The sequence below is a fragment of the Dasypus novemcinctus genome, chromosome 16 (genome assembly GCF_030445035.2).
Source record: "Dasypus novemcinctus isolate mDasNov1 chromosome 16, mDasNov1.1.hap2, whole genome shotgun sequence".
NCBI classification, from domain to species: Eukaryota; Metazoa; Chordata; class Mammalia; order Cingulata; family Dasypodidae; genus Dasypus; species Dasypus novemcinctus.
The window spans coordinates 52,781,708-52,803,870 of NC_080688.1; the positions used below are offsets into that span (position 1 = coordinate 52,781,708).

Below are 22,163 nucleotides of genomic sequence, written 5' to 3' on the forward strand. Positions count from 1 at the left end.
TAGTTTTATTATCTATTGTTAGTATTGTTAGAAATCCCAGGCTATTGAGCATCTATTTTTCTTGAATCCTCAGTCTTGAAGAACAGAGCCAAATGAAGAAATAGAGTCCCCCTTATCAAAACAGTCTCAAATAGTCCTTAAATTCTTACATGAGCCTAGAAAAGTCAAATATCTAAAGTTAATGCTTTTGTTCCAGTTGTTCAGTTTTTCAAGTATGTGTTTTATTTTTCTGGTTTTAGCCACGAGGACTTTTTCACAGAAAAGGTGATAAATACAGGAAAAATGACAAGAGGCAAAGGAGAAAAGCAGATAAATAAAGGTAGATGAGGCCAACAGCAAAGGAGGTTAATAATAGTAATTGCTCTAGTGAGAAATTTTTACCAAATAGAGTCTATGATATAGTGACAGAAGAGAATATTTGTTGAATGACAAGAAAATTTGTCAGAGTCATCTCTGTCTCATATTAATAGCCCCAAGGCATCAGTGTACAGGCTAAAAGCACAGAGACTAGAGCTCTATAGGCAAAGCAATAAGAAGGAATTTTAGTATAGTGCTAAACTTAGTTATTCAGAAATATCACAGCATTTAGAAGTATATCTTGGTATGCATTATATAGTAATTTGAAATGGCAGAGCAGTGCTTTATGCAGATAAGGCACCTTTTCCCCCTTTTAAATTAAGCACGTAATTATATGAAAAGGCCAGTTTGTAAAACTTTAGTTAATTAAAAAATGAATGTCTCAAAGATGACTTATCTCTTTGTATGATATAACAAGAAGCAGTGCAGTGTTTTGTAAAGAGCACTGAAATCATATATATTGGAACTTTGACTTAGTTCTTCCTTTAATGAAGTAACCCTTGATGTATGAGCTTCAGTGAAGTAACTTCTGCAAGTCTTAATGCCATCATACATAACATGTTAATAATATCTATTTACCACACAAGATGATCAAAGAAACTATTTACTACATAAGATGATCAAATAAAATATGTGGGAAGCGTATGTGGTTCAAGCAGTTGAGCAGCCATCTCCCACATGGGAGGTCCCAGGTGTGGTTCCCAGTGCTTTCCTAAAGAAAACAAACAAAAAATAAGCAGACAATGAGCAAACATTGAGCAAAACAACGAGTAAAAACAATGAGCAGACAATGAGCAAAATTAAAAAATGAGCAGGGAGTGGTGGCTGTGGCTCAAGCAGTTGAGCACCCACCTCCCACATGGGAGGTACCAGGTTCGGTTCCCAGTGCCTTCTAAAGAAAAAAAAGCAGGCAGGCAACGAGCAGACAATGAGCAAAAACAACATGCAGACAATGAATGCCAACAACAAGCAAAAACAATAAGCAAAAACAATAAACAAACCAACAATGGAGCCACTTTGGGGGGGGTGGGAATATGTGAAAGCTTTTTCAAAACAAAAGTTCTGTAAAAATGTAAGGTCTGCAAAACATATTTTCTTGCCCTGAAAAAATGTACAACATACAAAATGGATATGAAGATATATTTGATATTCCAATATTATCTTCTATTTCAAATTTATCTTCTAAATGACGATTTTCTTTAGTCTTAATTCAGATTTCTGTTTCCCAAAGAATAACTAGCTTTCTCTTTTTTTTCCAATTTTTGTTTTTTTATTTTAAAAGAAGCTTTAGATTCCATAAATATTATATCATAAACAAAGGAGATTCTCTTATACCTCACCCCTACAACCTCCTACACTTTTCCCCCATTAATATCATCTTTCATTTATGTGGTACATTTGTTACAACTGATGAACACATACTGAAGCATTGCAACTAGTCATGGTCTGTAGTTTGTACTTTGCACTGCACAATTTTAGAGGTTTTGACAAAATGTATAATGGCCTGTATCCTCCTTGCATTGTCATGCACGACAATTCCAATGTCCTTAAAATGTGCCATGTTATATCTTATCTGTTCTTACCTTTCCTTCCCTTAGAACTCTGGTGACTACTGTCTTTATAGCAATGATACAAGTTTTTCCATTGCTATAATAATAATGTCTTCTTTAGTCCACAGTTGCATTCCCTGCCCCCCCCCCCAATGTTTGTTCATTCCTAAATCTTGAGGTTTTGGGATGGTGATGCCCACTCTTTTTCTGATCGAGAGGGGACTTAGATACCATGGGGTAGATGTATGGAACTGTCTTGGTTACCGTTAGAGATGCTCTTTGTTTTCATGATGGGCGTTGTCCATCATCATCCTTCTGTTAGTTGTCCTGGGTCAGTCCAATGAACTGAAGAGCAGTTGTTGCAACTCTGCTGAGATTCAGGGTTCAGCTGGCATATGAATAGACAGAAGATTTAAGTGGGTCATATATTTAATAAGTATAATGCTAATTATAGGTTCAAGTACAAGGGGCAATAGTAGAGTGAGACAGCAAGTGTATTTCTATGTTTGAATACCTACTCCATCAGCATTTCTTGCTGTTATTTACCAGAAAAACTTGAATTTTAAAAAACAAGGATTTCCTGGCTTCTTAATATCTTGTACTAACTATTTAACATATTTCAAGGAAGTTCAACTTGTGGCCAAAAAGGAAATTTAAGCTTTGTTCTTAAAAATCTAATTCCTTGGTTCCACAGAATTCACTGAAACCTAAATGAGGAAATGAATGTGATTTATTTGTTATATCAGATGGCATCTTGGAATGAAACCATCTATCCTCTGCACTTTTATGATTATTTGTATTTTTGTTTTTAAGGTTCCCTTTTAAAAAAAAGACCATATATGAAAAATACGTTAATAAAAGTTCCTTGAAATGTAATTCAAATATGAAAAATGTTTTATCAGTGTTAAGATTAAAATGTCTGTTATTGTTGTAAATATGTTGATAATTTTACATAAAGATTTTAGCCCTCCTTAGGACCAAAACATCCTAGGGTGATAGTATTGGGAATACTGTTATAATAATAAAGATTATCTTGTGGATAAGTTCTCTACAAGGCCCCAGTGGTAATACCCCTGGATTTTGTCTTTAAAGAAAACTGCTGAGAGGCAATAATTTTTTTTGTATGTGTCCCATTTTCATTAATGCATGGTAATTGATGGAGTTGCAGTGACTTGTAGCAGTAATGAGTTCTAAACATAATAATGCACTCTTTTCTAATAAGTGAGCACTGCTGGGGTTTAAAAGCATACTAAATCAGTTGCTTTAGTATGAATTTATTAGTTTTTTTCAGCATTAGCTTTAATAGTAGTTATTTACATAAGCGTACATCCCATTAACCGCCATCAGGGCTGGAAAACATGCTGAACTGTTCATATTTTCATATAATTATTGAACATAATGGTTTCATTTGCATTTCTAAACAGTGATGTTTCTGTCAGCCTTGGAAATAGTGTCTTTACGCAGTCCCTATTTCACATCCACTTATTTGACATCGTTAAATTTTATGCTAATGTTCTTCTCTAGAATATCATCAGTAGGACAGATGCTTGTGCTTTAATATACAAATCAGGGATGCTTTCCATCTCCCAAATGGCAAAGGAATAATAATTTTTTTAAAAACCTGCATGTTTAGATGTAGAATCTGCCTCCATATTAATAGGTTTATGAAAAATACTTCAAGGGTTAAATGTTATAATCTGGTTATCTCTTCCAAATACTGTGTTATAAACACCTATCTACCTGACTTGAGTTGGTTTTGTTGTCTTATATGAGATGAGTCTTAGTAAACGTTTTGTTGCTTATGAGAATTTAGAGTTCTGCTTCTGAAATGCTGATCTTGAGATGCAAGTCTTTCAGAGCTTTTGAATATAACGGGCTATGGTGTTGGTTCTTAAGGTATTCTCTGTATATTTTTTTTCCTTTAGTTTCTTAACCTGGATTGTAATACTCATGGTGGAAGCTGTTATATGAATACTCAGCACATCTTAGGTTTTTGTATGCATGTAGAAAATGTTTAATGTAAAAGAATGGGTCACAGAGAGGAATGTAGAATGGGAAGCCAAGAGAATGCAAACAAGGTAGAAGAACTAATATGTAAGGGCAAGTTTTATGGAAAAACTCCTTGTATTTCAGATTATCTATATGTACTATCAGCTTTTGTTTCTCCAACATTTGTGGATGTTTTAGTGAGAATGCTATCAGTCAGATGGCCGGAAATTTGTAAACAAGAGCAACCAGCTAAAGAATTGTTCTGAGAATTGGTCCGTGTCTTTTTGGTAGGGAGAGTGGGCATAAAGCCACTACCAGTTTTTGGTCTTTGTGGACCCCTTCTTTTCTGTTGTGTTTACAGCTCAGGGCAGCATTTTACTGTTGACTCTTAGTGGATCTGTAGCATCACAGCTGACTCTGCACAGTTCAAAATGAAAGTGTAGCAGACTAGTAAGATAGGGAAAAGAAACCACTTTAAGAGGAGTTCTTGCCCGAAATAACTTGTTAAAATGTATTAGAACTGATAGAGCATGAAACTGGTACAGCATAGAATGATTATTTAGAGAGAAATTTTATTTGGCTAAACAGGTCAGGAAGCAATTGAAATTTTGCAAGGAGTGCTTTTATTCTTTGGCCAGTTGCCAGGGAAGAAATATAATAAGGGTTGAGAAGAAACTATTATAGAGGTTGAATTTCATAGATATTTATTTTTGTCACAGATTTGTCATAATTTCTATAAGAGCTATTAAAATTATCTGAATTTAGTATTTCTCATGGCGATTAGACGTTTTGAACTACCATATTTAAAACACTGATCATGCCTTTCTATCTAAGGAAAATGTAGCCTTTGTTGTTGCCAGATAGACATTGTATATTGAAGTTAAAATCATTCAGAAAGGCTGGTCTACCTGAGACCCCTGAGCACCAACCCTAGTCCCCCATGTGACCTATTTCCACTCCAACAAGATGAAAGAACTATCATGAACCAAACTGCAAGCACAAGTGTGCATTGATGGTAAAGGAACTGCTCGCAGAAAAAGAAGGTGGTTCAAAGAATACCTATAGTAGATGAAAAAAAACCCTCAGTTCTCCTTGAAATTAGGGATAAACAATATCTCTGGTATCAAAGAGATTATTATGTTTACAAACCAAGGAACAGTGATCCATTTTAACAAACCTAAAGTTCAGGCATATCTATTTGTGAACACTTTCTCCATTACAGGCTATTCTAAGACCAAACAGCTGTCAGAAATGTTATCCAGCATCTTAAACCAGCTTGGTCTAGATAGTCTATTTTAAGGAGAGTAGCTGAAGCTTTGCTCAAACAATCTGTGAATGGAAAAGCACCACTTGCTACTGGACAGGATGATGATGATGAAGTTCCAGATCTTGTGGAGAATTTTGGTGAGGCTTACAAGAATGAGGCACACTGAATTGAGTCAACTTCTGAAGAAGATAGAATTTGTAGCTACTTGGAGCTATTATTTTATATTATGACTGCTTTTAAAAATTGTTTATGGGTCTAATAAAATCTAGATCTCTAATATTTTTAAGCTCAAGCCCCTTCGACAAGGCAGTTCTTTTCAGATTTTATACACAATCTCATTCTTCGCAGTTAATTATGCTGAAGAAGGCTGGGAGTAAAGTTTGAATACAATGATAAAGTTCTTTGCCTAGTTAAAAAAAAAATCATTCTATAAATTCAGTCTTACTTTTTACAACCAAGGCAATATATTTAGCTGTTTATAATGGTATTTGTGGTTACATTTTTCAACAACATTTTATTTTTGGTGGGGAGCAGTTTGCTACAAATCTAGAGAAATGCATTCCTCTCACCAAAAATATAGCATTTATTAATTTCCTCCCGTTACATATTTCTTCCTTTTCTGGGAAGGGATTTAATAGAAATAAAATTTTCATCTACCTATTTAGTATTAAAATGTCATGATATTTAATCAGACACCTGGCCCCTTAATATCAGCTGATACAGAACTTCACTACCTTCAAGGTGCAAAGGAGGCATGTTTTAAGTATTTAGTGATTCCTTTCTAATCCCTAAATTCAGGAGATAAAAGAGTTCTACATTGTGGTTTTATAGTTTCTTTGCAGATTTCTTACAAAGTTAAAAGTCTAGACTAAGTCAGATTTTTCCATAAATTGCCAGCCAGCGGGGAGAGCTTTACCTCTTTGCTTTTACTTATTTTCTGTTTTATGGATGGGGGAACACAATTACCATTTTCCTTTTAGAGATAATGGAAGTACTTAGAAATAAACTTTGAACACTGTGAGATGCCTGAGTGTCATTTGCTCTGCAAAACTACAGGGACTCTTTAGCATCCACTGTGCTGTTTAAATTTGGGATATTTGATTTTTCAGTGCTATGTTTTCTTTATTTTTCCATCATTGATTAGGACAGTAATTACCCTTATAATTCCCTAACCTCTGGAGATATTTACAAATATATATCTGTTAATCTTTCCTCAAACCTTAGCCTAGGGCTAGTATTCGAGGATAGAAGGAACCTAGGGAATATTTGATAATTATTGCCTTACTCAATTAAAAATTTTAAAGCCTATTTTTTCCTAATTTTAAAGGCAATCCTTGTTCATTATGCAATATATGGAAAAATACAGACTACTGCTTAATTCTTATAATTATCAATGTGTGTCATATTCATTTATTCACCAGTTCATCATCTAATTGCCACTTGAGTAGCTAAATGGAAGTATGTAGGTCTAATTTGATATTACAATGAAAGTTAAACTTTTCAGATCTCTTGCCTTTAATTTTGTATCAATTGATTATATTTTATTTAGGGTAAAATATTAAACATCTCTTTAACACAACAGAAAAGTCAGCTAAAATATTTGATGGAATATTTTTTTACAAGCTTAATTTTATTAGTATACATTTAGGATTTAAGCCTTTAAATGTATTAAAAAAAAAACAGAAAATATAATTAAAGCAAAGAGATTATCTAAGAAATATGTGAGATTTTTGTTAAATATTTTCTTTAAATTTCCTAATAGTTCAAAAGAACAAATCAAAAGGATTTAAGGGGGAAAAATCAATGGTCTTTTTTCTCCCCCATATTATACTTTCGAGTACCTGTGAAAAGAAAAGGGTTTTGAAGCCTAAAGACAGTTTCAGTCCAGGAATGAATAATTTCTCTTTCCTTCTCCTTTTTCTCCCCACTTGTAGCTTTATCGACTAAGGTACAGAAAAATTGTTTATTGGTAATGATCCTAGAGACCATCAGGCTTTCCAAAGATAAACCCACAGACATACAAAATCCAAAATCTGTATTTGGATATTTCAGCCACTTTTTTTTTTAACAAATCAATTTTATTGATATATATTAATAAAGCATAAAATTCATCCAGAGTGAACCATCAGTGGTATTTGGTGTAGTCAAATAGTTGCTCATTCATTACTTCAGTCATTATTAGAGCACTTTCATTATTTCAATAATAAACAAATCAGACAAAAAAACAAGAAGATGCTTCACCTCTCAATCTCTATGCTTCCCCTGCTGTACATAGCTGCTATTTCTGGCTCTTCTTACACATTTATTTATTTATTTTTAAGCAGTTTTATTGAGAGACACATACCATATGATCTATCTAACGTGCATAATCACTGGCTTTTGGTATAATCACAGTGTTGTACATTCATCACCACAAAAGATTTTAGAACAATTTCATTACTCCGAAAAGAAAAACTCTACACCCCTTAGCAGTCTTCTCTCAATCCCTCTGTCCTTCCTCAGCTTACTTACCATTAATCTAATTTCTTTTTTTTTTTGTCTTTATTTTTTTAATGTTACATTAAAAAATGTAACATTATGAGGTCCCCATATATCCCTCACCCCCCTCACCCCACTCTTCCCCCCATAACAACAACCTCCTCAGTCATCATGAGACATTCATTGCATTTGGTGAATACATCTCAGAGCACCGCTGCACCTCATGGTCAGTAGTCCATATCATAGCCCACACTCTCACACCGTCCACCCAGTGGGCCATGGGAGGACATACAGTGTCTGGTAACTGTCCCTGCAGCACCACCCAGGACAACTCCAACCCCTGAAAATGCCCCCACATCACATCTCTTCCTCCCACTCCCTACCCCCAGCAGCCACCATGGCCACTTTCTCCACACCAATGCCACATTTTCTTCAGTTACTAATCACAATAGTTCATGAATAGAATATCAGTAAGTCCACTCTAATCCATACTCTATTCCTCCATCCTGTGTACCTTAGAATGGTTGTGTCCACTCCATATCTATATCAAGAAGGGGCTTAGATTCCACATGGATGCTGGATGCAATTCTCCTGCTTTCAGTTGTAGGCACTCTTGGCTCCCTGGTGTGGTGGTTGACCTTCTTCACCTCCATATTAGATGAGTGGGGTAAGACCAATAAACTAATTTCATCTTTATAGTTGATTTATATTTATGTTTTATATAAGTGGAATCATACAATATATAGTACTTCATGTGTTTCACTTAGCATGATGTGATTTTTTGTTTAGTTTTTTTAACAAATCAATTTTATTGATACATACTAATAAAGCATAAATCCATCCAAAGTGTAAAATCAATTGTGTTCAGTATAATCACCTACTTGTACATTCATCACTCCAGTTATTTTTAGAGAATTTTCATTATTCCAATAATAATAATAATAATAATAAACAAAAATGAACCAAACAAACAAATGAAATTCATTACCTCTCAATCTCTCTATGCTGCCTCTGTGGTACGTAGCTGCTACTCTGTTTCCCTCCCTTTAGTTTATTTGTATTTATATTTTGTGAAAACAGCCTTATATATGCAATATCACTGTAGCAGTTTGATATGAAGAGTCCAACTCAAGGTACGATAAATGTACTTCCTCACCAAATGTCTGTTGCCATGTGTTTTGAAGCAAAATGGTGGGCAATGTCTGCAAGGGTTCAGCCTTCCTCTTCCTGTTAAGGCTCTGTGAGCCCAGCTTCTTCCAGTCTCAACTGTAGGCTGTAGGGCTCATTTCTTTTTGGGCTCAGCTGCTCTGTTCTCTTCATCACATCAGCTGTAAACTATCAGATGAATGGCTTATCTCTCTCCTGGGCCCCAGGATCAAGGCCTCTCCTCTGCTGTGTCTATGGAACTCTCTATACCCATGTATCTTCTGCCTTTTTGATTGAGTATATGTTTATATAGCCCACCAAGGGGGCAACCCTGCATGCACTAACAATGTGATTGAATCAAATCCCTAATTTTGGTATAATCAAGTAAGCCTTTGAATTTAAATCATCAAAGTGTATCATGCCAAGAGGAACAGACCAGTTTACAAACACATAATCTCTATCTCTTTTTAGAATTCATAAATAATGTCAAACTGCCACATCGTGGATATTAAACTCTTATTGGATATTTGATTGCCAAATATTTTCTCCCATTGAGTTGCCTGCCTTTTCACCCTTTTTACAAAGTCCTTTCAGGTCAAAAGTGTTTAATTTTGATGAGGTACTATTTATCTATTTTTTCTTTCATTGCTTGTGTTTTGGGTGTAAGGTTTAAGAACCACCACCTAGCACAAGGTCTTGAAGATGTTTTCCTGCATTTTCTTCTAGAAGTTTTATGGTTGTCACTTTTATATTTAGGTCTTTGATCTATTTTGAGTTAATTTTTGTATAAGGTGTGAGATAGGGGTGCTCTTTCTTTATTTTGGATATGGATATCCAGTTTGCCCAGCACCATTAATTGAATAGATTGTTCTTGCCCAGCTGGGAGAGCTTAATACCTTGTCAAAAATCACTTGACTATAGATGTGAGGGGCTATTTCTGAGTTCTCAATTCAATTCCATTGGTCAATGTGTCTGTCTTTATGCCAGTACCATCCTGTTTTTACCACTGTAGCTAAGTAATATGCTTTAAAGTCCAGAAGTGAGAGTCCTCCAACTTCTTTCTTCATTTTTAAGACCTTTTTGGCTACTTGGGGTCCCTTACCCTTCCAAATAAATTTGATAATTGGTTTTTGCATTTCTTTAAAAAAGGCTGTTGGGATTTTTATTGGGACTGGGTTTTTATTCTGTATATCAGTTTGGGTAGAGTTTACATCTTAATGATATTTAGTCTTCCAATCCATGAACAAGGAATGCCCTTCCATTTATTTAAGCCTTCTTTAGTTTCTTTAGCAATGTTTTGTAGTTTTCTGAATACAGGACCTTTATGTCCTATATCCTTTAATTTACCCTTCCTAATAATCTTCATTTCTACATTCTTCTCCAAGTCTCTCAGCCTTTCACCCTTGTTTTTTCCTTACAGGCTACAGCATTCCCTTTAGTATCTCTTATAATTCTGGTCTTTTGGAAATATATTCTGTCCGTTTTTGTCTGTGAAGACCTTGAACTCACCCTTTTTTTTTTTTTTTCTTTTTGAAGGCAGACTGCCACGTGCAGTACCTCATATGGTTATGTCTGGAATCTTGGAAGCTTGACTACTCTGTTCTACAAATGAACCTTGAAAACTTGTTCGGAGGTTCTGACAGGAGAGTGCAGCTACTCATATATACTTGACCAAAGAATGGCCCTCCTCTAGCAGGGATGGTTGTCCACTTTGGCTGAACATGCAGCTTCGGGAGGAACACACATGGAGCCATCAGGGAGGAAGGGGATACCCGCCTTGCCAGCCAGATCAGCCCAATCAACTCTGGCAATCATTTGGGTAACATGTTGCAGCCAGATCATCCTCATTTTTGAAGGTCAGCTTTGCTGGATTCAGAAATCTTGGCTGGCAATTTTTTTCTTTTAGTACCTTAAATACATCATACTGCTTTCTTCTCTCTTCCATGGTTTCTGAGAGGTTGACACTTAATTTTATCAAGGTTCACTTGTATGTGATGCTTTGCTTTTCTCTTGCTTTTAGAATCCTCTCTTTATCTGTAATAGTTGTCACTCTGAAGAGTAGGTGTCTCTGTGTAGGTCTATTTGGATTTATTCTGGTCGGTTTGCATTGTTCTTCTGTGTTATTGATATTTATGACTTTCGTGAGGGATGGGTTTTTTCAGTCATTATTTCCTCAAAAGTTCTTTCTGCCCATTTTCCATTCTCTTCTCCTTCTGGGATACTGAAAATGCATGTTTGTGTTTCACGTTGTCATTCAATTCCCTGAGATCCTGTTCCATTTTTTCCATTCTGCTCTTCTGTCTTTTCCAGTTTAGATATTCTGTCTTTGAGCAATTAAATCTGCTCTTATATGCTCTAATGTTTTTTTTTTAGATTTATTTTATTTATTTCTCCCCATCCCCATTGTTTGTGCTTTCTGTGTCTGTTCATCTTCTTTTTAGGAGGCACTGGGAACCAAACCTGGGGCCTTCCATGTGGTAGGGAGGTGTCTAATCTCTTGAGCCACCTCTGCTCCCTGCTTTTTGTGATTGTCTCTCATTATGTTTTCCTCCTTGTGTCTCTTGTTGCGTTATCTTGTTGTGTCACCTCGCCATGCCAACCTATCGTGTCAGCTTGCCATCTTGCTCGTCTTCTTTAGGAGGCACTAGTGGAACCAAACCCAGGACTTCCCATGTGGTAAGTGGGGGCTCAGTTGCTTGAACAACATCTGCTTCCCTCTAATGTATTTTTAATCTCATCTATAGTGTCTTTCGTTCCCATAAGGTCTGTTATTTTTCTTTGCAGTCTTTTAAATTGTTCTTTATGTTCACCCAGTGTCATCTTAATATCTTTTATCTCTCACAGTCATATTTTCTTTCAATTTTTAAAATTGATATAGGAGAGTTGTGTGATTATCATTGGTTAATTGTTTTAAATCCTGGATCTCTTCAGGATATTTGGTTTGTTCCTTTGGTTGGTCCATCTCTTCCTATATCCTAATATGGTTCTAATTTTTTGCTAATGTTTAGACATATGAATATAAAATATGTTGGTGAATTTACTCTGATGGCTTAGTTTTCTCTTGTTTTTTGTTTCACAGCTCCTTTTTGATATTTTGTTCAACTTATTCTAAATCTTTAAAATTGCCTAACTTAAGTTATCAAAATTATGCCAGGGACTCACGAATGTGGCACAGATTTTCTTCCAGGAGGCAGAGTACAGAGAGAACCAAAGGCAGTTTTTATCCATGCATTTTCTAGACTGGCCAGCAGATGGTGCTTGTTGGCACACCTTTCCATGGAGGTGTTTCTTTCGATCTCTTTTTTCCTTTGTTTTCGTACGGTCAGAGCCATGATTCAAAGCAGGCTCTGCTGGCTGAATTCACTAAAGAAAAGCCCCCTGACTCTCCCTCCCTGTTGTCTTGTACCAGCAGACAGGGAGGAATATGTCTGTTCCCCTCTCAGTAAGCTGCAGTGAGCGAGGGGTTTTACCCCAGCTTAATATCTTATGGGTAAAGGGGTTCCTTCCCGGCTGCTGTGAGTAATAACTCACTTTTGTTGTTTCAGTTCTTGGTCTCTCTGTCCTTCACCCTCCCAGGAGTTGTGAAGCTTTGCCCTGGTCTACTGACCCCCAAAGCAGGTCTCTTGGACAGCTTTTTGCTCTTTCTCTGTTGTTTTTATGAGAGAGTTGAGCCCTACCTGTCTAATCTGATACTATCATCCCACCTGATGGCATATTTTTCCAGTGGTTTTTGCTAGTTTAATCATGTAATTGTATTTGCCAAAATATCTTCTCACTTTTCAATTAAATGGTTAGGACTTTTCAGTGGTGAGAGATGGAAGACTCCGAAGAAAGATAAATCTGGAATTGATATGGTGTGAAATTAAGGTTGGGAAAAAGAAAATTTCCATGGACATGTTATAAAGCCAGCACACTAATCCTTTGATTACTGTGTTAATTTTCCCATGGTTAGTCTTTTAATATGTAGTATCAGTTTTTCTTTTTTTTTTCTTTTTCTTTAAGAGTCTCTTATATTTTTAATTTTTAGCTCTGTTCCATTGTTTTATTTTCCTTCTTCAAGGATTCCAAATATACATGTTCGGGATCTACTTTAACTTTCTTCTGTATGCATTTATATCTCCCTCTGATCCTTTTTATATCTTTATTTTCCTCTCTTTTTCCCTTTCCTTTCCCATCCTTTTTTCCTTACCCTTCCTTACTCTTTCCCTTTCCCTTTCTTTCCTCTTTCCTTCTTCTTCCCCTTCCTTTTCCCCTTCCTCCTCTTCTCTCCTTGTCTTTCTCTTTCTCTCTTTTTCTTTCTCTCTTCTTTTCTCTCCTTCCTTACTGTTCTCTGTCCTTCCTTCACTCCTTCTGCACATTTCCATCTTTTTTTAAAAATTTCCACTTTCCATCAGATCACAAGACCTCTTCTTTGTTTCTCCACTCAGGGTGGGACCCTCTCTTTCTATAGGTAGGCCCTGATAGATGTTATGTTCTGACATCCTGTTCTTCTCTTGCTTGTTTTCATTATTTTCAAGCATTGTGAATAGTTCACAACAGCCTACCACAATTTTGGCTACTAAAATGTCAGGAGACATTTTAATTTGTTTTGTGCAATCTCTGCCTACCTCTGCCTGTCGTGGACCTCAAAACTGACTCTGCTTTTCTTTTCCTTCTCTCACCATTATTCTTTATGGACTTTGGAGAGAACTGATTTGCTCACTATTATTTGCATCCTGCACAAAGAAGCAAGATCAGAGGCTGTTTCTACTTGTAGACAGTTTTGGATTTATATATTGTTAGCATGAGACCCTGGTGCAAAAATATTTAAAAACATGTTCTATATAGAATGGTTGAAGAAGTGGAATTTCTAGGTAGGAGAAATAAGTTATAGCTTTTAAATATTTAATGTAGTAGTTGTGGTTTTAGATGAATTTGAAAATACCTGACAGTAATAAAACTGAATATTTTTAAAAATACTAGTTACATTGGATTTTTCACTGATTACCTCCTGGCTTCTTTTCCAGTTAGTATAAATTAGTGAGATAAGTTCTTTACAGTCATATTAAACACATTTCATATTGGATGTTTGTTGATCTTATATATGTACAGAAAAAAGTTCAGAGGTAAAAACACCAAATGCTTAGCAGTTGTGACCTGTGGGGACTGGGTTTAGGAATAAAGGGAAGAGTTTCATGTTTTACTTTGTTTAGTTATCAGAAGTTTATAAGTTTGTTTTATACAAATTTTCTTTCAGTGAGCATATGTCATTTTTGTTTTTAAAATCAAACAAATGTTTCCCTCCTGGCTTAGGATTTTGTACAGGGACTTTTGATGTTGGAATGAGCTTGCACTTCATTTCTGTGTTTAATGTGATTATGTGAGTTCATTTTTCTTTGGAAAGTTGATGGATTTAGTTGAAATTTTCTGTGTGCTTTCCATCCCAAAATGATTTCAAGGCCTTTTGTGTTTTTTTAATCATCTTAAAATCTTTCAAATTTTAACTAAACAGTGTTTCAACCAAACTAATGTTAATTTTATAGGCACAAGAGGGAATAGTCCCAGAACTAACTTTTCTCATTTTTAAATACTATTACATGTTTTCTTTTACCCAGAGAAAGGAATTTTCCAGATTTTGAAATGATTTCCTCTTTCAATTCACATCATGAGGTCTTATAAAAATTAATGATGGGGAGTGGGACAAGATGGCCGAGAAAGGTGCTCCAAGAGTCAGCTCATCCTGTAGGGCAGTTAGTAAAATAAACAGAGCTGCCAAAAACCCTTGTTTCGGGGGCCCAGGAGACCAGAACAGCATCCTGCAACATCCTTGAAAGAATGGAAGGAGGAGACAGCCTACTGCAGTGAAGTTGCCTGAGTAGAGCAATCCATACCATGGAGGCTTGTGCCTATCCTCAACTGGTGGTGCAAGCTGCCTCAGGAGCTATTCCATGGCTAGAGTTGGAAGCTCCATTACCCAAAGATGGGAGGAAAAGATGGTTAGTCACCGACCTCAGCTACTGATTAGTAAATTCGACTGGCTAAAGTGTAATCTTAAGAAAAGCTAAAGTTTGAACCTAAGTTTGAAAAAGGCCAGTAGCTGCCATTTTAACTCCATCCCCAGTATGAGGAGAAATGGGGCCAATTTAAAATGCCTACTATCACTTTGACTTGTGCTCCAGCCCCACCAAGGCAGGAAGAAGCTGGGGGGACCTGCACCAGCCTGTCTGGGCAACCGCAGGCACTTTTGGCCAGCACAGACTGAAGAGTCAAACACATGGGGTTCCATCCCCACACCCCAGTAGGATAGGAGAGGAGCTCTGTTTCCTCAGCCTTTCTGGGCAACTGCAGGTGCTTTTGGCCTACAAGAACTGGTTTGCTGAGTGCCTTCGATTCCATCTCCAACCCTCCACCCCCTTAGAATGGGAGGGGGCTAGTGTTTCTTCAGCCTCTCTGGGCAGCCGCAAGTGCATTCTGCCTGCATAGACTGGATATTGGATACCTCTAGCTCTCTCCCCACCCCGTAATAGGATAGGAGGGAGCTGTTTCCTCAGCCTGTTCAGCAACTGCAGGTGCTTTGGGCCCACATGAACTGGTTTGTTGAGGATTTTTGATTCTATCTCCACCCCTGTATCCCCACATAAGATAGGAGGAGGATAGTGTTTCCTCAGCCTTTCAGGGCAAATGCAGGTACTTTTGGTCTCTAAAAACACGACCATTGGGTGCTTGAGGCTCCATCCCAAACCCCAGAGAGACAAGAGGGGAGCAGTGTTTCCCTAGCCTCTCTGGGTAACTGTAGGTACTTTAGGCCCACACAGATGAGTAATTGGACACCTGTAGCTCCATCCCCCAAGTAGAACAGGAGGGGGCTGGCATTTCCTCATCTACTGCAGGCAACATCTGGCACTTTTGGCCTGCACAGACTGAACTGTTGGGTGCCTATGAATCCACCCCCATCCCCCAATAGGATAGGAGGGGGCTGGTGTTTCCTCAGCCTCTCTGGGTAACAGCAGGTACTTTTGGCCTACAGGGACTGAATTGTTGGATGCCTGTTGGACCACAACCACCCCCTAAAGGGCAGAAGGGACAGTACTCCCTTAGTATCTCAGGGCAACTGCAGGTGCATTTGGCCCATATAGATTAGATTTTTGGGCACTCCAGGGTGTCAATCTCCACTCTTGGCAGGGGAGGACGGGTCTGGTGCTATGTCAGTCTACCTGGGCAATTGCAGTCATTTTTGAACTGCATGGCATAGGTTGCTGCCCACACCTACATCTCCATCCCCACCCAGACAGGGAAGGAAGGGGCATGAAGATTCACCAGTCTCTCTGGGTAATTACAAATGGTCTTGGCTTGCACAGCTTGGATTATTACACAGGGTTGAGGCTCTGTCTCTATCCCTGGCAGGGGAGGAAGGTGGAAGACACTTCATTGGTTCCTGGAGCAACATGGGCAGCTTCAGCCTCCATGACTTAGAGTACCTACATTCTCAGCTCCTACTACACAAACAGCAGGGGAGAAAGGGCAAGAAATCCTTAAACTGAAGAGAGAAACTACACCCAGAATAAATACATCTAGTAAGCTAGTTGCCAAGACACCAAAAAAAATTACAGTCCACACCAAGAAACAGGAAGATAAGGCCCAGTCAAAGGAAAAGGTAAGCATTTAGATACATAAAGGTGTTGAGTCAACTACTCATAGATGTTCAAACAAATATCCTTAATTTTTCATTGAGATGGCTAAAAGGATTAAGGATATAAAGAAGACACTGGGTGAACACAAAGAAGAATTTGAAAGCATATGTAAAAAAAATAACAGATCTTATGGGAATGAAAGGCACAATAAATGAAATAAAAAATACACTGGAGGCATATAGAAAAAATACACTGGAGGCATATAGCAGCAGATTTGAGAGGCAGAAAAAAGGTTCAGTGACCTTGACATGGCTTCCTAATGTGAACATATGAAGAAGAGAAAGTAAAAAATTGAACAAGATCTCAGGGAACTAAATGATGGCAAGAGGAGATGTGCGAAAATTTGTCATAGGTGTCCCAGAAGGAGAAGAGAAAGGGAAGGGCAGAAGGAATGTTTGAAGAAATAATAGTAGAATAATTCCCAACACTATTGAAGAACGTACATATCCATATCCAAGAAGCATAATGTACTCCCATCTGAGATAATCTGAATAGGCCAATGCTGAGACATATATTAGTCAGAATGTCAAATGCCAAAGACAGAAAATTCTGAGAGCAGCAAGAGAAAAGTGATGCATAACATACAAGGGATACCCAATAAGATTTAGATACTGATTTCTCATCAGAAACCATAGAAGCAAGAAGGAAATGGCAAGGTATATTTAAGATACTGCAAGAGAAAAACTTCCAGCCAAAAATCTTATATCCAGCAAGATTGTCTTTTAAAATGAGGACAAGTTTAGAATATTCACAGACAAATGGAAACCAGGAGAATTTGTAACCAAGAGATTGACTTTGCAGGAAATACTAAAGGGAATATTACAGCCTGAAAAGAAAAGAGAGGAGAGAGCCACTTGAAAGAGATTCTAGAAATGAAGAGTATATCAGTAAAAGTAACTAAAAGCATCAAAAGAGTGGTGAAAATAAGATATGACAGATAAAACTCAAAGGTCAATATGGGTGAAATAAGAACTGCCTCTTAAGTAATAATATTGACTGTTAATGGATTAAACTCCCCAATTAAAAGACAGATTGGTGGAATGGATAAGAAAATATGAGCCATCTCTATGCTGTCTACAAGCAACTTGCCCCAGATCAAATAATACCAATAGATTGAAAGTGAAAGGCTGGAAAAAAGTATTTCACACATGCAATAGCAACAGAAAAAAAATCTGGGGTAGATATATATTTATACCAGATGAAATAGACTACAAAAAAAAAAAAGCTATTATTAGAAACAAGAAATGACATTATATATTAATAAAATGGGCAAACCCCCAAGAAGATATAACAACCATAAATGTATATGCACCTAACCAGGATGCCCCAAAGTACATCAAGCAGACACTGTAAAACTGAAGGGAGAAATAGATGTTTCTACAATAACAATTGGAGGCTTCAGTACACTACTGTCATCATTGGATAGAACATCTGTGCAGAGGATTAGTAGAGAAACAGAGAGCTTGCATAATATGATAAATGAACTAAACCTAATAGATATATATATATAGAACATTTCATCCCAAAACAGCAGGATATATATTTCTTCTCAAGAGCTCATGGATCTTTTTCCAGGATAGATCATATGTTGAGTCACAAAGTAGATCTCAGTAAATTCACAAGATCAAAATTATACAAAGCACTAACTCTGATCATAATGGAATAAACTTGGAAATAAACAAGAGGTAGAAAAAGGGAAAATTCACAAATATATGCAGATTAACAACACACTTAAATAATCATTGGGTCAAAGAATAAATTGTGAGAGAAATCAAATATCTTAAGATGAATGAAAATGAGAACACAACATATCAGAATCTATGGGGTTCAGCAAAGTCAGTGCTGAGAGGGAATTTATAGCCCTCAGTGCTTACATTACAAAAGATGAAAGAGCTAAACTCAATAACATATCTACACAGCTGGAGGAACTAGACAAATGAACAAACTATTCCCAAAGCAAGTAGAAGGAATAAAATAATAAAGATCAGAGCAGAAATAAATGAAGTTGAGAACACATTAAAAAAAAGAGAGAATTAAAAGAAACAGAAGTTGGTTGTACAAACTCTTAGCTAGACTGAAAAGAAAAAAGAAAAGAGGTAAATGAATAAAATTAAAAATGAAAATGGGGACATTACTACTGCCCCCACAGAAATAAAAGAAATCATAAAATGATGCTATGAACAATTGTATGCCAACAAATTAGACAATGTATATGAAATGGAAAAATTTCTAGAAATGTAGGAACAACCAACAGTAACCCTAGAAAAAAATAGAAAACCTCAACAAACCATTCACAAGTGAAGATATTGAAATAGTCATCAAACAGCTCCCCCAAAATGAAAAGCCCTGGAACCAATGGTTTCACACTTGAGTTCTACCAAGCATTCAAAGAAGATTTAATACCAGTCTTAACTCAATCTCTTCCAAAAAGTTGAGCTATAATGAATGCTAACAGAATCTATGAAGCCAATATCACCCTATTACCAAACTCAGATAAGAAACTATGAAAAAAGAAAATTACAGACCCATTTCTTTAATGAATACATATGCAAAAGTTCTCAACAAAATACTTGCTAATATAACCCAACAATACAGTAAAAGAATTACTCATCATGATCAAAAGGGTTTTATACCAAGCATGCAAGGGTTGTTCAACACTAGAAAATCAATCAATATAATAAACTACATTAATAAATCAATGAAGAAAAATCACATGATCCTATTGATTGACACAGGAAGGGCATTTGACAAAATACAGCATCCTTCATAAAAATACTATGAAAGATAGGAATTGAAGATAACTTTCTCAAAATGATAAAGGCAATATATGAAAAACCCACAGCTAACATGGTGAAAGACTGAAAGCTTTCCTGTTGACATCAGGAAGAAGACTTGAAAGAATGCCCACTTTCACCACTGTTGTTCAATATAGTGCTAGAGATTCTAACTAGAGTAATCAGGCAAGAAAAAGAAATAAAAGGCATTCAAATCAGAAAGGAAGAAGTAAAGCTTCCAGTATTTGCAGATTCTATGATCCATACCTAGGAAGTCCTGAAAATTTTACATCTAAGTTCTTAGAGCTAATATGTGATTTCAGTAGAGTTTCAGGATACAAGATCAATACATACATGAAAATGATTGTTGTTTCTGTACACTAATAATATACAATCTGAGGACAAGTCAGGAAAAAATCCATTTACAATACCAACTAAAAGAATCAAATATTTAGGAATAACTTAACCAAGGATGTAAAGCAATTGTATTCAGAAAACTACAATGCATTGCTAAAAGAAATTTTAAAAGACATAAATAATTGGAAGAATATTCCATGCTCATGAATTGGAATACCAAATATTATTAAGATGTCAGTTCTACCCCAATTGACATACAGATTCAATGCAATCCTGATAAAAATTCTACTAGCCTTTTAAAAAGAGATGGAAAACACCATTATCAAATTTATTTTTTAAGGATAAGGGGGCCCAAATAGTAAGAAACATCATAAAAAGAAAAAGAAAAGTTGGAGGGCTCTCACTTCTGGACTTTAAATCATATTACCTAGCTCCAGTGGTAAAAAACTGCATGGTACTAGCATAAAGATAGATACATAGACAAGTGGAACCTATTGATGCTTCAGAAACAGACCCTCACATCTGTGGTCACTTGATTTTTGACAAGCTTGTCAAACCCACCCAGCTGGGTCAAAACAGTCTTTTCAACACATGGTGCTAGGAAAACTGGATATCCATACCCAAAAGAAAGAAAGAGGACCCTTATCTCACACCTTATACAAAAATTAACCAAAATTCATCAAAGACCTTAATGTAAAAGCAAGAATCATAAAGCTCCTAGAAAAATGTAGGAAAACATCTCTAAGACCTTGTGGTAGGAGGTGGAGTCTTAAACCTTACCCAAAAGCATGAGCAACAATAGAAAACATGGATAAATAGGACCTCCTCAAACTTAAAGGGCTTTTGTGATTCAAAGGACTTCGTCAAGAAGGTGAAAAGGTGATCCCCACTTGCGGTGGCTGGCTCGGTCGGTCGAGGTGGGGTCTGGCTGCGGACGAGGGGTCGGTCCAGCCTTGGACGAGGGGTTGGTCCCGCTTGGGACGAGGGGTTGGTCCCACTTGGGACGAGGGGTCGGTCCGGCAGCAGACGAGGGGTCGGTCTCACAGGGGTTGCGCGGTTTGGCTGACGGGGCCGCCCGGCGAAGCCGGCGACGAGGGGGTCGCCCGGAGAAGCAAGCGACGAACTGGGGACAAGGGAGGCCAGGCCCTTGTCGGGGGCTCTCAGGACTGGAGGGCGCACGGCAGAAGAACTACCGCGGAGACAAGGTAAACACGCAAGTCCAACTTTATTGAGGGAGAGGCAACAGTTTTATAGGGGCTGGGGAAGGCTGATTGGTCGAAGCCACGCCCTGTTCTGATTGGTTGCCGGAGAAAGGTCAGTGGGAGGTACTGGACGGGGGAGGGGTGGTGATTAGGGATTGGCTGTTGCTGTTGCTGGGGGAAGGGGCAGGGTTTAGGGATTGGTGGCTGCTGTTGCTGGGGTAGGGGGCAGACTTGAGTTTCCCGCCCACGCCTGGCTGTTGCTGCTGTCAGGGGGAGGGAAAAGGGCAGACTGGAATTTTCCGCCCTGCGCCTGCGCAGGGAGAAGAAGGCATCGTTTGGCGCTATCTGGGAGGAGGGGCGGCCACGGAAGCATGGCTGCCGAGAATGGGAGACCCGAGGGCACTCTGCGCCCATGCCGAGCTTCTTTCAGGGGTGGCGGTGGGCCCGACCAACCAGCCTATTACGGGGGCAGCAGTTTGGAATTAGGCCTACCGCGGCCGCCGCCCCCCGCCAGGTCAGCAAACCACACTTCAGCCCGAGGGGCGACCGCACCCACGGGAACATGATGTATAATCCTTTCATATATTTCTGGATTTCAATGGCTAATGTTAAGATTTTTCCTTTGTGAGGGATATTAATCTGTAGATTTCCTGTAATGCCTTTATTGGTTTTGATATCAAGGAGATATTGGCCTCAAAGAATAAGTTGAGAAGCATTGCCTCTTGAAATTCCTATACAGATTTTTATAGAATGAATTTTATTTTTTGTTTTCCTTAAATTTTGGTAAAATTCACCAGTGTGAAGTCATCTGAACCTGGAGGCTTTTTTGTTTTTTCCCCATTCCTTTAAAACTATAAATTCAATTCAAATTTAATTGTTATAGGACCATTTAAGTTATCTATTTCTTCTTGAATAAGCTTTGGTAGTTTTCATCTTTCGAGCAATTTGTCCATTTCATCTGTGTTCTCAAACTTATGTGCATAAAGTTTGAGAAATAGGTTATTTAGGACTTAACTAAATCTTTTTCTTGAATTGTAATAATCTTAACTAATTGTGAATAGATGTAGCAAATTCTTTTTCTCCTTTTGGGAATATGTTTACAAAGAAATGTTTAAACAGAGTTTTTTCCTTGTTATTTTTTGAACTTGAGCCAAACAATTTACTTGAGGGAGGTGGTAGTTCTCTAGACACTAAAGTAATTTATTTGCATTTATTTTGGCAACCTACAAATAGCTTTACTATCTGGAACCCTTTAATATTTTTTATAGTGGAATCTGAAATTTTTGCCAAGTAAAACTTAAGAGATTTTTTGTGTCAGGTGTGAGTATATTTACATTAGATTGTAGGGCCGGGAATTTTGAGCTGTGTACATT

General features: G+C 37.3%; 1 protein-coding gene, 1 long non-coding RNA gene and 1 pseudogene across 2 annotated transcripts in view; 2 read left to right on the forward strand and 1 right to left on the reverse strand.

Annotated features, from left to right (window-relative positions):
* KIAA1328 (KIAA1328 ortholog) overlaps nucleotides 1-22,163 on the forward strand; it is a 403,146-nt gene that overhangs the window by 70,719 nt on the left and 310,264 nt on the right. The window lies entirely within an intron of this gene.
* LOC131273614 (uncharacterized) overlaps nucleotides 945-22,163 on the reverse strand; it is a 48,587-nt gene continuing 27,368 nt past the window's right edge. The window contains exons 2-3 of the long non-coding RNA XR_009180861.1: nucleotides 2,172-2,295; nucleotides 945-1,069 (exon numbers count right to left, since the gene is read on the reverse strand). This is a non-coding gene — a long non-coding RNA (uncharacterized lncRNA). The remainder of the gene's footprint in view (nucleotides 1,070-2,171; nucleotides 2,296-22,163) is intronic.
* On the forward strand, nucleotides 4,863-5,883 carry LOC139436681 (transcription factor BTF3 pseudogene; annotated as a pseudogene).